The 10,830-nt window shown below is 52.5% G+C and overlaps 1 protein-coding gene across 1 annotated transcript in view; it reads right to left on the reverse strand.

Annotated features, from left to right (window-relative positions):
- CPT1A (carnitine palmitoyltransferase 1A) overlaps positions 1–10,071 on the reverse strand; it is an 88,065-nt gene extending 77,994 nt beyond the window's left edge. The window contains exon 1 of the mRNA XM_031015971.3: positions 9,915–10,071. The gene's annotated coding sequence lies outside the window, so the exon portion shown is untranslated. The remainder of the gene's footprint in view (positions 1–9,914) is intronic.
- Positions 10,072–10,830: the final 759 nt, after the last annotated feature.

The raw sequence follows: 10,830 nt of genomic DNA on the forward strand, positions 1-10,830 counted from the left end.
AGCGATCCGTCTGCCTTGGCCTCCTAAAGTGCTGGGATTACAGGCATGAGCTACTGTGCCCGACCCAGAACATTCCTTTTACCAAACCCTTTGGCATATGCTAGACAATGTGACCCATATATATTTTTATATTGATGTATTTGACTAGCATTAGATCATTTAATTCCCACTAGCACCCTAGGAAATGGGTACTAGGGCTATCTCCATGTACTAATGAGAAAACCAGGGCTTAGATGTCAAGAAACTTGCCCAGTGTCACAGCCAGCAAATAGCAGGGCTGGAAATCAAACCCAGGCCCAGGCCAGGTGCGGTGGCTCACGCCTCTAATCCCAGCACTTTGGCAGGCCAAGGCAGACAGATCACCTGAGCTCAGGAGTTTGAGACCAGCCTGACCAATATGGTGAAACCCTGTCTCTACTAAAAATACAAACAATTAGCTGGGCATGGTGGCATGCACCCGTAGTCCCAGATACTAGGGAAACTGAGAGAGGAGAATTTCTTGAACCCGGCAAGTGGAGGTTGCAGTGAGCCAAGATTGCACCACTGCACTCCAGCCTGGGTGACAGAGCAAGACTCTGTCTCAAAAACAAACAAACAAACAAACAAAAACCCAGGTCCAACTCCAAAACTTATACCCTTAACTCCCAAAGTAAAGTGGTAGGTACTACACAAAAAGTTCTACTTAGGATTCCTAAAGTTACAACACAGATATAAAATTAGGTCACTGTTGTAACCAAAATGATGAGATTGCAGCCAGCAATAAAACTCCAGTAAGTACAAACACCATCAGTGCCAACTGTAAAATTATTCACATGCTGCAGTCTTCCCACTAGCATTTCACAGTGCCCATGCACACAGGAGCAGGCTCTGCCTTCTATTCAAACCTAGCTAACAGCTGCCCATTTCCTCCAGCGGTAAACAACTGTGTTGGAAATCCTCTGAGAAAAGGTTACCGATGGGAAGCGACAGCTTAGCTCAGCAGGAATACCAGGCAGGGCCTCTAGGAACAGAGAAAGTGTGAGGTTGGATGACATGGGCCTCATCCCTGGAAAAACTGGAGAAGGCACTGTAGGCAGGGTCAGAAGCAGCGTCTCTGGCAAAGGGCAGGGCAGTTATCTTATCATCTACAACACATTCTTGGATGCCCAGGTGACCAATGCCTGGGAAGATTCTGCTTCGCTAGAAAGCTAGTGCCAGCCTCCGGGACTGGCTCCAGCTCGGGGAAACCACCTTCACAACATGCATGATTTCCAAGGTGGCAAAAATCTGGCCTGGCCTCCTCACTGCTGCCCAAAGAACTTCAAGGGAAGTACCAGGAAGGCTCTGGAAGGACAGCAGCAGCCCAGGGGGTTCCCTAGAACTAGCACACATGTGCAGTAAAGTTCATGGCTCTTCTGAACTGAGATGCAGGCAAAAATTAGCAATAATGGGAAGGAAAAAAAGCAGCAGCTCCTCTTCTCCAGGCAAGTGTGGGTGTGCGCTCTCTGCACTGTATGAGCCACATCGTTATTCAATTGCAGATATGCACATCTGTAATGGTGCCCTTGTACTTTTCCAGTAAATGTGTATACACACAAACAGAAGTTGTTTCCCAAACTTGGCTGGGCGTGTTGGCTCACGCCTGTAATCCCAGCACTTTGGGAGGCCAAGGCGGGCGGATCACCTGAGGCCAGGAGTTCAAAACCAGCCTGGCCAACATGGTGAAACCCCATCTCTACTAAAAATACAAAACATTAGCTGGGTGTGGTGGTGGGCGCCTGTAGCAGGAGAATTGCTTGAACCTGGTTGGCGGAGGTTGCAGTGAGGCAAGGTCCCACCACCACACTCCAGCCTGGGCAACAAGAGCGAAACTCCATCTCAAAAAAGAAAAAAAAAAAGAAATTGTTTCCCAAACCTGATGGAAGCACCTTAGAAGTGAGAATGTAAGACTCACCTTATGTTTTTCAGAGGGTTTCATGTACAAGAAAGGTGAAGGATTTTCATTATTATTTTTTTTTTTATAAGACAGGGTCTTGTTCTGTTGCTGAGCGTGACCTTGAACTCCTGGCTCAAGAGATCCTCTTGCCTCAGCCTAAGCTGGGACTACAGGTGTGCTCCACTACGCCCAGCCTGGAGCTTTCATTATGAAAGGTTGCGTCTTGAATTCATGACTGATCATTCAATATTCACATTATTTAAATTGGCCACACAGTGGATTTCCTGTACTGAAGTTTATCATAATGGACTATTCACATTTATGGGGTCAATATAATGGGCCATCAGGTTATAAAAGGAATTCTGGGCTGGGCACGGGGTGGCTTACGCCTGTAATCCCAGCACTTTGGGAGGCTGAGGCGGGTGGATCACCTGAGGTCAGGAGTTCAAGACCAGCCTGGCCAACGTGGCAAAACCTCGTCTCTAGTAAAAATACAAAAATTAGCCAGGTGTGGTGGTGGGCACCTGTAATCCAGCTATTCGGGAGGCTGAGGCAGGAGAATCGCTTGAACCTGGGAGGCAGAGGTTGCAGTGAGCCGAGATCATGCCACTGCACCCCAGCCTGGGTGACAGAGGGAGACTTCATCTCAAAAACTAAAAATAATAAAATAAAAGGAATTCTGGACTGGGTATGGTGGCTCATGCCTGTAATCCCAATACTTTGGCAGGCGGAAGCAGGAAGTTCGCTTGAGCCCAGGTATTTGAGACCAATCTGGGCAATGTAGCAAGACCCCATCTCTACAAAAAATACAAAAAATTAGCCAAGGTGTGGGTAGTGCATGCCTGTGGTCCCAGCTACTTGCGAGTATCACTCGAGCCCAGGAGTTTGAGGTTATGGTGAGCTATGATCACGCCACTGCACTCTAGCCTGGATGACAGAGCGAGACCCTGTCTTACCAAGTACTGTAAAAATTAAGCCAATTCTGGGTGGATCACTTGAGGTCAGGTGTTTGAGACCAGCCTGGCCAACATGATGAAACCCTGTCTCTACTAACAAACAAAAACTACCTGGGCGTGGTGGTGCATGCCTGTAATCTCAGCTACTCGGGAGGCTGAGGCAGGAGAATTGCTTGAACTGGGGAGGCGGAGGTTGCAGTGAGCCATGATTGCGCCACTGCACTCCAGCCCGGGCGATAGGGTGAGACTCCATCTCAAAAAAAAAAAAAAAAATTAAGCCAATTCAAATTTAGACCTTATAGTGCACCACGTCAATAAGTAATGGTTAGATAAATACAGACAAATATGATCTTAGAAAAAAAATTTGGAAAAGCCACAAAGATTCACAATTTTATAAAGAAGATAGCCAAGGTATTGACAGACCCAGTTATCTGACCTAGCTATTCAGAAGCCCACCAGAAGTTTAACAGCTGCTACTTCTTTCCCACTGTGCCTGCCCTGCCTCTAGCCAGCATCGGCACTCGGGCAGGAGCTCAGACTGCAAGGAGGAGACCTGCACCTGCCCAAAGGACATCCTAAACCCCCTCTTCGTACCAGTATATTGTTCCCACAAATGTCCCTAAGACAACAGGAGCGGTGTCCCCTGTATCTCCCATGCATATTCTTCACCTTTGCACAGAATATAACAACTTGAACTTCTAATTCAAACTGAACTAATGTGGGGACTGCAAAATACATTGGTGTCCCTAAATCCCGCCTGCAGCCAGGACATTGTTTGCTAGAGCCTGTATTTACTTTACACACTCAAAACTCTCTTCACATCTGACCTCTGATTGGATCCTCACAAAACTCGTGTGACATAGAATGACAGGTGTCAGACCCACCACCTTACAGATGAGGAAATGGAAACCCAGAAACCCTAGAGGCGGATTCAGTGCCGCATCCAGTCTGCATGGGATAGGGAGTGGGGTCCTCCAAAACCCAGGCCCTCTGGCTGCCCAGTGGTCTGGGAAGCAGCCTGGGAAAGGGAAAGAAAACACACAGATCTGGGTTCAAATCCCAGCTCTACCAATTACTCAGACCTGTGACCTTGAGCAAGTATTTGCCTCACATAAAGTATGCAGGACGCCCTTACCTCCTCCGGCAAACTGCAGGAGGACGTGGCAGCCAGCTCTGACACCTGTTAGGTCTTTACTGCAGGAACATGTTCTTTGTCCCTTTCCAACTGTAGCCCTGTGGTGCCAATGCAAACCCTCTAGGAATGTGGATTTCTCTTCCTACCTGTTGCACCCCCACCCCATGCCAAATCTCAATGCCAGCATTTGATACCTTCTGACTTCGATGTATACCTTTTAGCAATCTGTGGTTGTACTTTGCGCAAACTGTACTGGACATCACATCGCGTCACTGTGTGTATTTGAAGAAGTATAAAGAAACCAGGAAGTCCGGCGTGGTGGCTCATGCCTGGAATCCCAACGCTTTGCAAGGCCAAGGTGAAAGGGTCACTTAAGGCCAGGAGTTCAAGACCAGCCTGGGCAACATAGTGAGGCCTGTCTCTACAAAAAAATATAAAAAATTAGCCAGGTGTGGTGGCATATGCCTGTGGTCCTAGCTATGTAAGAGGCTGAAGAAGGAGGATCCCTTGAGCCCAAATGGGAGATTATGTTGAGCTATGATGGCACCACGGCACTGCACTCCAGCTTGGGCACCAAGGCAAGATCTTGCCTCGGAAAAAAACAAAAACAAAAACAAAAACAAAAACTCCTGGCGCAGTGGCTCACACCTGTAATCCCCGCACTTTGGGAGGGTGAGTCAGGCAGATCACCTGAGGTCAGGAATGCAAGACCAGCCTGGCCAACATGGTGAAACTCATCTCTACTAAAAATACAAAAATTAGGCAGGCATGGTGGCATGCACCTGTAGTCCCAGCTACTTGGGAGGCTGAGGCAGGAGAATCGCTTGAACCCAGAAGGCAGAGGCTGCAGTGAGCCGAGATCATACCGCTACACTCCAGCCTGGGCAACAGAGTGAGATTTCCTCAAAAGAAAGAAAAGAAAAGAAAAAAAGAAAAGAAAAGAAAAGAGAGAAAGAAAGAAAAATGAAACAAAATCTCCAAGAAAAGAAAGGGAAGGAAGGAAGGAAGGAAGGAAGGAAGGAAGGAAGGAAGGAAATAAAGAAAAAGGAAAGCAAACCTCCATGTATGAAATCTTTTTCAGGGCACCAGAGGAGATGACAGTTGGCAAATCAGGGATAAATCCTTTTATAAATGAAGAATCATTTTATAAAAAGTCAAATTTCAGTGATAGCATATGACAGTTTCGTCTCTTCTCTTCTCTTTTCTTTTCTTTTTTGAGACAGAGTCTTGCTCTGTCAACCAGGCTGGAGTGCAGTGGTGTGATCTCGGCTCACTGCAACCTCCAACTCCTGGGTTCAAGCGATTCCCCTGCCTCAGCCTCCCGAGTAGCTAGGATTACAGGCGTGCGTCACCATGCCCAGCTACTTTTTTGTATTTTAGTAAAGACGAGGTTTCACTGTGTTGGCCGGGCTGGTCTCGATCTCCTGACCTCATGATCCGCCCGTCGTGGCCTCCCGAAGTGCTGGGATTACAGGCGTGAGCCACTGCGCTTAGCTGACAGTTTCTCCAGGGCATCAGAACACAGCGTTAAGAACGCTGTCTGTGGTGACTCAATGTGACTTGATGACCACAGGACCCCCTGAGTGAGCCAGGGCTGGAGGGCGAAGCAGACATCACTGCAGAGAGCTACCAGCTTGCTGTGGGGAGAGAATAGGGACGTGGTCTCGGGTCCAGATGTCCTCAGCCACAGTAGCAGCATGAAGGAAGGTGCATTGATGGGGGACCCAAATGATCCTGTGCTCCCTGCCTCCCTCACAGGAACTTCCCATAACACAAACAGGAATAACAGTGCCCCTCGTCAGGTGGTTGTGGCAATCCAGAGTGGAAAAAGGGTGCCTCGGGCAGGGCGAGGGGGCTTATGCCTGTAATCCCAGTGCTTTGGGAGGCTGAGGTGGGAGGATCGCTTGAGGCCAAGAGTGCACTATGATTGCGCCACGGCACTCCAGCCTGGACAACAGAGCAAGACCTTGTCACTAAAGAAAAAAAAAGAAAGGATGTCTCAAATGTTCTGTCATTCCTTCAACACATATCTGAATGTCTGCTCTGGGCCACTGAAATAATGAGGAAGGTGAATGTAAGGGTGAGTTAGGAAGAAGTAGCAGCACTTAGCCCCGGCTGCATGTGGGGGCTTAGGGAACAGGAAGAATGCAGGCTGGCTCTCCGGCTCCTGGGCTGGGTACCACAAACCACCAGCATCAGGAGTATGAAGGCTTCCTTTCTTAACCTAAAGAACTTGGTGTCCAATGCCTAACCTATATCCCTCAGGAAGCAGAGCGGTACCCACCCTACTGCCCAACCCTCCAAGGTGACCGTGACCCTCCTGCACACCCTGGAGAGGCACACCTCACTCAGCAGCATGATTTCTTTCATTGTTAACTTCCAAAGACGTTCCTGGACCGAAGAACAATCCTCACCAAAAAAAAGGCAAAGGCAGACACTTCTGAGGCCGTCAAGTTACCCAAATAGGGTAGCTGGCCTCAGCCCAGGGCCTGCTGGGGATCCAACCTTCACCTGACATTTGGATGGGGTAAAAGTTGAAATTTACACAAGGTAACAAATATTTGAAGCTAGCAAGCAGAAAAAAGTCCTTACTTGTGTTAAGCAATCAATTTGTTTAAAAAACATATCCTGTACATGTCGTCAAAGAAACTGGTAATAGTGGTGGCATCTGGAGAGGGGAACCAAGTGAGAAGGACTCTACTCTGTATCTGCACCTTTTTAAAAAAAAAAAAAAAAAAAAACAGAGACAGGGTCTGGCTGTCACCCAGGCTGGAGCGCTGTGGTGCAATCATAGCTCACTGCAGTCTCCACCTCCTGGGCTGAAGCCATCCTCCCACCTCAGCCTCCTGAGTAGCTGGGACCACAGATGCACTCCACCAGGCCCTACTAATTGTTTGTAGAGACAGGGGTCTGGCTCTGTTGCCCAGGTTGGGTCTCGAATTCCTGGCCTCAAAGCAATCCTCCCACCTTGGCCTCCCAAAGCATTGAGATTACAGGCGTGAGCCACGGGGCTGGGCCCATTTGTGCCTCTTTAACTTTGCATCGTATGCTTATATCGCTTATTTGTAAAAACAAAACAAAAAAATGTCTTCACAAGAAAAGCTCAAGACTGGCAGAAGACAAGTGAGGCCTGTTTAAAGTGTGTTGGAGAGATCCTCTCCAACACACTTTAAACAATCTCGAACAGCCATTTTAATTCTTAAAGCACCAATTCTTCCGGAATTCAAGTTCAGGCTTCCACCAGCAACAGAACTCTGGCCTGCCAATAATAACCATGCAGAGTGACTAAACATTTTTTCCAACAAAGGAAAAAATGCAAACGATCAAAGTGCAGAAGCAGCCCTTGGCCCGCGCAGGCTCCGGTTTCCGCCTCCCGCCGCCGCTGCCACCGCCCCTGCGCCTTTAGATTTCGGGCAGCAAGTTTAATCGCTGGCTTGGAAAGCGTCCTCGGAAGGGCACCGCCAGCAACCGCAGCTTCGCGCCCCGCCCCTTCCCCCAAGCCCCGGGCGGGCGTCACGTGACGGCTGAGAAAAGTAGGGGAAAGGTCAGCAGCAGCCCCGCCCCCGGGCTGGCGCGTCCCAGGCGCTCGGATCCTGTTCCACCCGCCGTGCCCACAGAGACCTTCCGGAACGAGTTGGCGCGCGTCCCTGTGGCCACCCCAGCGACAGCGGGAGAAATGCAACGCACCTCTCCGTGGGAAGGTCGAGCCCTGCGGTGCCCAGCTGTGGGGACAGCTCGGTGCTCAGTGCTTCTGATGACAGATGCTGCATCCAACGAGCCAGAAACGCAGGCACCGCGCTCAAGAGCCCAGGGCGCGTCTAAAAGGGGCTCACTGTGAAGCCCCAGTGAAAACTGACGGTGTTTTTATGAATGAGCACTCGGGGCCAGGGTTGGGTAAGGGCAGGCCCTCGTTCCAGGACTCCCCGGAGGCCCAACTTGACCGCTCGGTGACCATTGGTCCGGGGCCCGGGCCAAACGCAGCAGCCACAGCAGCATCGGAAGGGACCCAGTTTAATTCTCTTCCCCTCCAGGGTAGGCGGCTTGTTTTTAGTACCAACTCGAAACGTTATTTTGGCCTGTGCATGATGCCAATTTCTGCCACTTTGAAACAAAGTGTGTGCACTCCCAAACCTGGCCCTTTTTATTGTTTGATTCCAACTGTTAAGATAGAGTTCAAGTGCAAGGTCTAGGCTAGCAATGCTTCACAGGAAGGAAACCAGTAATTTACATGCGAAAAGCAGTCCACAGGCTCTTGGTATTGAGGCAAAACCAATCCAAAGAACCAGCTGTGAATGCTGATGGTCCCCAGACCAACTGACAGCTGGATGCTCGCTGGCCTCAGCGGTGTGCATTCTCAGCGACACTAATGTCCTCAATTTATTGCTACGTTCACTCAGTCAGAGTCGCCTTAAAGAATTTGGAAAGGCCCGGGGGTGGGGGTGCTTCCTGGCATAAATAAAAGACCAGTGCTCAGCCATTTTTTATTCACTTGGTTTGTGGCTTAGAATGAAATAAACATGCTTGCATATCTGGAATGACCAGAAACCGGACACCTGTGGAAGAAAATGGTGTAACAAAATACAACGTTGCAAAAGGTAAAACCGATTTTCATTTTATTCGGTAACTTACAAAGTTACCGGCTTCCTACTAAAATCTGCCCTTAAATATTTTATAACACACGGAGCCGAGAGTAACCGAAAGCCTGTGCCGAGTTGGGAATATTAACTTTGTTATGTATTTAACCTGGTAGGTAGTTGGGATTTTTAACTCTCTGAGTTGTTTTCTTTTTTTAAAGTAAGATCGGCCCTCATCTTTGAGTTCTGCGGCTTTAACGAAAGCCCAGGGCGGATTTACATTATAAAGACGCTGACCCACGGCCTTTCCTGACAAACCGAAAGAAGCCGGCTGTTGGCTAGCGGCGGCGGTGGCTCCGAGAAGGGGCTGCCCCGCGTGGCCCTGACCGCACCGTCGGGCTCGCAGGCCAAGTTCGCCAGGGCACGGCCACGTGACACCCCCACCCTCCCGCGGCCCCGCCGCTCCCAGCCCGGCACGACCTTGGGCACATGCTCCGTGCCCACCTGCCCTTGACCCAGCGCTGCACGGGAGAGGCTGCGGGGCGCTCCCAAGCAGGCACTGGGCCCGGCACCCTCATCCTGCTCACGGCAGCGCTCGGACCGCGCCTGGAGTCCCTGCGCCAAGGGCGTGTCCCGACGGCTGCACTGCGAGGGCGGGCATGGGGAGGGGGACCGGGGAGACGGACGCTGGGATGGGGTCAGCGGCGCCCTGCCGAATCCCGAGGGCCAAGCATCCCTCCCTCAGCCGCACTGCACCTGCCCGTAGGTGACCAACCCACGGGCGGACCCCCAGACCCAATCCTCTCCAGAGCCAGGGTGGGATGGGCAGGGACAGGAGCCGGAGGCCCTACTGGCCCCGGGCGAAGGCATCCTGGAAAGCATCCAGAGCGTCCAGCATCCCTCCCGCGGCCACCCGCAGGCTGACCGACCCCTGGGCAGACCCTCAGACTCAATCCAGTCAGGGGCGGATTAAGGAGTGGGAGAAGGGAGCCGGTGGCCCCGCTGGCCCCGGGCCGGAGGCGTCCAGCCAAGTCCGGAGGGCCGAGCATCCCTCCCGCGGCCGCACGGGACCCGCCTGCGGATGGACCGACCCCCGGCGGACCCTCAGACCCAATCCCCTGGGGTACATGGGGAGCCCCGGCCTCTTTCTGGGTTCAGGATCTCCACAACCCCGCCGTCCGGGGGGAATACCGGGGTTCCTCTCGGCGCCCCGGTTCCGGCGGCGTCCCCCACCCAGTCCGGTTCCCGGCAGCCCCGCGCCCCGCCCGTCCCCGGCCCCCGCAGCCCGCAGGGCCGCCCCGCCACCCTCCCCACCGCGGGCGACCGGGCCTCACCGAGTCAGCTACGGAGGGGCGGCAGCGGCGGCGGCGGCGGCGGCGGCGGCGGCGGCGGCGGAGTGAGCGAGCGGCGAGCGGGCGCCGGGGAAGGAGGGCCGCGGGCGAGGCCGAGCGCACCCGACGCCGGCAGCAGCGGATTGGCTGAGGCGGGTCCGGCTGCGGCGCCTGCAGGCGGGTGACTCCCGGCGTGCTGAGGGCGGGCCCGGGGCCTCGGCGGGGCGGGGCGTCCGCGGGGCGAGGAGGGGAGGGAAACTGAGGCTCGCGCGGGTGCTCGCGTCCTCGACCTCTGCCGGAATGGGGTCTAGGACGAGATTCCTCACCCTCCGAGCCTCAGTTTCTTCATCCGTAAAACCAGCCATCTCTTGGAGGCCGTGCGCATAAAATCGCTTAGCTTCGTGCCTGGCTGATGCTCGCGACTTATCTATCGGCATTGCCCCGTGTAATGCTCCAGGCACCCCCTGATGGTAAATACACCCCCGACCCCTTCATGCAGACAAGGGTCGCGGGCCAGGAAATAAGTTACCCCACATCACCGAGCTGAGAAGCAACCGATCCACAGGGAGTGGTGGCGCACGCCTGTAATCCCAGCTACTCGGGAGGCTGAGGCGGGAAGATCGCTTGAAGCCAGGAGTTCGAGGCCAGCCTGGGCAATGTAGCGAGACCCCCGTCTCTAAAAAAAAAAGCGTGGGGAAGTGATAGATCGGACATTGGGTCCAGATCTGATTCCACAGCCCATGCCCCAAATCAGACCTTATACCACGAGTGACAGTCATCGCGATCCGGAGGCAGCGTGGCTCCTCCTCATCTAGCTAGGATAAAAATGCCTCACTTGGGGGGCTTTGGTGAGATTTACTAAAATAATTCTTCCAGCGTCAAGAACATAATAGGTGCTGGGAGAGGAGTAGCTGGAGCC

Source organism: Gorilla gorilla, chromosome 9 (genome assembly GCF_029281585.2).
Source record: "Gorilla gorilla gorilla isolate KB3781 chromosome 9, NHGRI_mGorGor1-v2.1_pri, whole genome shotgun sequence".
Taxonomy (NCBI): domain Eukaryota; kingdom Metazoa; phylum Chordata; class Mammalia; order Primates; family Hominidae; genus Gorilla; species Gorilla gorilla.